Below are 4,861 nucleotides of genomic sequence, written 5' to 3' on the forward strand. Positions count from 1 at the left end.
TGTTTAAAACCCGCATGCTATCGTTGGTAAAATATATGACCCTGCCCTCATAGATATTTTTTGATACAATGGGAAAAGCACATAATAATAACAATAATCAACAAATAAATAATGCTATTATTTAAAACTTGTGTAAGTGCTAGAAAAGAAATGAGCAGGTTTTCATCATAAAAAGAAAATACTGGGTTGGAAGTGGGAGCCGTACTTCCTAAGATATGATAGGAAAAACAATCTTAGGAGGCACTATTTAGTTAGGATATGATGGATGAAAAGGAGACAGCTTCGAAAAGGGAAGGGTAGATTGTGTATGCAAAAGCCCTAAATAGGGGATTGTGCAAAGGCCCTGAAGGAAGAATTGTTTTTGCAAAAGCACTGAAGCCATGTAGAACTTGACAGGTTTGAAGGACAGAAGTGAAGTCAGTGCAGTTGAAAGGGGGAAACAGAAGGAGGTGAGGATGTTGAAATTGTCAGGGGCCAACAGTTTAAGTAATCGTAGGACCAAGTGAAATTGGAGGGGCTTTTGAATAAAGGAAAGTGTCATTATCAGATGTATGCTATAAAAATATTGCTCTGGTTGTAGAGGAGCAATAAAAGGAAGAATGCAAGTCAGAGGCTGCCACAGTCATATCTAAGCAAAAGGGGATGAGAGCTGGGATGATATCTTTCAAGGTATGTATTAGAATTAAAATCAACAGAACTGGCACTGGATTGAATGTGGAGGATGAGGAAGAGAAAAGAAACAGAGATTGAACAAATGAGAGAACAGTGGTGCCATTTGGTGAGATAAGAAATATTTAAGAAGGATTCAGTTTGGGAGAAATCAAGAGTTAGCGTATACAATATATGTAAGTCAAGTCATTATGCTGTACACCTTAAACTTATACAGTGCTGTATGTTAATTACAGGTCAGTAAAACTGAAAGAAGAAAAAAAGAGTTAACTTTTGGCCATATTAATCTTGGCACGCCTATAAGACACACGTGAAGATGTCAGGTAGACATGCCTAAACTCAGAAGAGGAATTTGAGCCAGGGACATATAATTGAAATTTTTTGTAACATAGATAGTACTGACATTTGGGGAACTAGATGACATGTGTAGAGTTTAGATAGAAAATAAAGGTCTTTAAATCAAGAAAGAGAAGTGTTTCAAGGTGAGGAAGTGGTCAACCAAATCAAATGTTTGGTATGAGTAACTTCAAGTGAAAGGTGATATTCTCCCAATTTTCATTCAGGTGCTTGAGTGCAGGTACTGAGAAGATAAATTATTAGTTGGTATTTTATAGAAGTATTAAGAAAGAGGTGAGATTTTTAAATTATGTTTAAGAGAGTGATAAAATAATGGACCATGGACTCAAGAATGGAAGTATAAACATGAATAGTGAAAAGATAGCAGAAAATGAGCAATTATAATGATGCATTTGAAACACAAGCTCTGCCAAAGGAGAGGGAAGAATGAGATATGACTCTAGAATAATGAGAAACTGTGGCATCACTGGATTTGAGATCAAGATGTTATTGAGAAATTGCTGTAGTAAGATTATTGAGCAAGGACTATGGCAGAGAGAAGATTGGGGTCATTGAGTGTGATATTTGCATTTGAGATTTTGGGGGTCAGTGTTGAAGATAATAGAGACTGATGGCTAAAATGAAATTAAGAAAATGGTCATAAGAGAGAAAGAAGTCATGAATTTGGAGGCCAAGATTTATACTAGTGATACACAGGGATTTAGAGGCCAACAAAAATGATGACAGCTGCTGGGCTGAAGTAGAAAGATGTGATCCAGAGCCTAAGGTCTTCAAGAAATAATGGGAATTTCTAGAATGTTTGGAGATGAAAGTAGTGAATAAGGTATAGAACTACTGCAGAAGCCTCAGTGATACAGAATTTTTGCAAGAAAGAGAAGACGTGGGGAGCTAGGAAGAAATATCTTCCACTTCACAGCTGTAAGGAAAGTGAGATATAAGAGTAAATACAACCTCCATTAGGGATGGATGCTGGAAACATGGGACTACCTAGTTTCTTTTAAGACTAGCATGTAAAGAGAAACTCCTGAAACAAGATTAAGGTTATAGGAGACTGTTGATTAAAGAAAGAGAGACTCAGTCAAATATTATAAATAATTTAACTAGAAATTACTAGTGATAAATACATTTAAGAAAAGATAAAATTGAGAGATTTATTTTAAAAAAATATTAGCACTTAGGAGAGAAGATCAAGATGGTGGAGTAGGAGGATGTGGAACTCAACCTCCCCCAACAAACACATCAAAAATACATCTACATGTGGAGCAATTCTGACTGAAAACTAACTGGAGATTAGCAGAAAGACTTCTCTACAACCAAGGCTATAAGAAAGATCCACACTGAATTGAGTAGGAAGGGAAGAGAACCAATCAGGTGGGTTGTCCTGGGAGGGGACTCAGAAGAGGAGAGGGATTACACAGACAGAGATCCTCCCTGGGGAGCGATTGGTTTGAGCTACATATTGGGCACCCCAGACCTGGGGCCCAAAACCAGGAAGACGAGTTCCCTTGGCTGGAGGGCTGGCAGGACTAACATGAGGGCTGTAGGACGCCTGGACCCCACTAGTGAGGAGTGCACACATACTTGGTTACTCCTGAGACAGGGCAGAGAGGGAGGATTGAAACTGCACAGGATGCTGCCTGATTTTTCTCAACCAGCCCAGCACATACCACAACCTGAGCCAACAGCCCACTGTGGCTGCGCTTGCTTCTCAGTTCAGCTCTACACTGGGGCAAGGACTGTCGTGGCCTAGGGAAACCTCAGCTGTGAGGGACAAAGGTAGCTTAGACTAAGAGCAGCATCTGAGCAGGGCGGGGGCAGCAATTACTGGTGCTTACACAGGCGGTGCATCGGAATCAGCCCAGGTACCTGACTGCAGCCAGCACAGCCACAGTCCCTGCCCAGATCCATGCTGAGCCACCTGCACTAGCCCCTCTTGCTCAGCACTGCTCTCCTCTGGGGTAAGGATGCTAGTGCAGGGAGAGAGGAGAGCACACGCTTAAAGACAAAAGAGCCAGCTTGAACCAAACCCTCAGGGCTTCTGACCAGCAATGTGGGACCCGCCCCCACCCCCCATAGGGTGGTCTGCCCAGTAAGCAGAAAAGAAACCCCTGCTCACAGCTGGCTCTGGCTGTAGCCCCTCCATCTTCAGCCCCACCTACTACCGAGGTGATACCTGCCAGCACATCCTGGGGAAAGACATGACTTGTGTTCATATCAGATCCAGCTCTCCTACCAATGCCACTGGGCACAGAGACAGTATAGGGACACTCCCACACATGGACACCTCTTCAAGACCACAATAGGTAATGGTTTCACTTAGAGACAGAGAAAGTTAAGCAAAAGTAGAAGACAGAGGAATATGTTTCAATTGAAAGAACAAGAGAAAAACCCTGGGGGAAAAAAGAAAAAAAAATGCTAAGAAAAAGAAAGAAATAATTTACCAGATAAATAGGTCAAAGCATTAGTAATAAGAATGCTAACCGAGGATCCGAGCTTCAAGATGGCAGAAGAGTAAGACGTGGAGATCACCTTCCTCCCCACAAATACACCAGAAATATATCTACACGTGGAACTGCTCCTACAGAACACCTACTGAACGCTGGCAGAAGACCTCAGACTTCCCTAAAGACAAGACCTGGGTACCCACGGACCTGGGTAGGGCAAAAGAAAAAAGAAACAACAGAGACAAAAGAATAGGGACAGGACCTGCACCAGTGGGAGGGAGCTGTGAAGGAGGAAAGGTTTCCACACACTAGGAAACCCCTTTGCAGCGGAGACTGCGGGGGACGGAAGGGGGAAGCTTCAGAACCACGGAGGAGAGCGCAGCCACAGGGGTGCGGAGGACAAAGCGGAGAGATTCCCGCACAGAGGATCGGTGCCGACCAGAACTCACCAGCCCCAGAGGCTTGTCTGCTCACCCGCCAGGGCGGGCGGGGGCTGGGAGCTGAGGCTCGGGCTTCGGAGGTCAAATCCCAGGGAGAGGACTGGGGTTGGCGGCGTGAACACAGCCTGAAGGAGGCTAGTGCGCCACAGCTAGCCGGGAGGGAGTCCGGGAAAAAGTCTGGAGCTGCCGAAGAGACAAGAGACTTTTTCTTGAATCTTTGTTTCCTGGTGAGCGAGGAGAGGGGATTCAGAGCACCGCTTAAATGAGCTCCAGAGATGGGTGCGAGCCGCGGCTATCAGCGCGGACCCCAGAGATGGGCATGAGACGCTAAGGCTGCTGCTGCCGCCACCAAGAAGCCTGTGTGCGAGCACAGGTCACTCTCCACACCGCCCCACCCGGGAGCCTGTGCAGCCCGCCACGGCCAGGCTCCCGTGATCCGGGGAATACTTCCCCGGGAGAACGCACGGCGCACCTCAGGCTGATGCAATGTCACGCCGGCCTCTGCCGCCGCAGGCTCACCCCGCATCTGTACCCCACCCTCCCCCCGGCCTGAGTGAGCTAGAGCCCCCAAAGCAGCTGCTCCTTTAACCCCGTCCTGCCTGATCGGGGAACAGACACCCTCAGGCGACCTACAGGCATAGGCAGGGCCAAATCCAAAGCTGAACTCCAGGAGCTGTGCGAACAAAGAAGAGAAAAGGAAATCTCTCCCAGTAGCCTCAGGAGCAGTGGATTAGATCTCCACAATCAACTTGATGTACCCTGCATCTGTGGAATACCTGAATAGACAATGAATCATCCCAAATTGAGGTGGTGGACTTTGGGAGCAACGATATATATATTTTTTTCCTTTTTCTCTTTTTGTGAATGTGTATGTATATGCTTCTGTGTGTCACCTTGTCTGTATAGCTTTGCTTTTAGCATTTGTCCTAGGGTTCTGTCTGTCCATTTTTT

This window comes from Eschrichtius robustus, chromosome 2 (assembly GCF_028021215.1).
Source record: "Eschrichtius robustus isolate mEscRob2 chromosome 2, mEscRob2.pri, whole genome shotgun sequence".
Lineage (NCBI taxonomy): Eukaryota > Metazoa > Chordata > Mammalia > Artiodactyla > Eschrichtiidae > Eschrichtius > Eschrichtius robustus.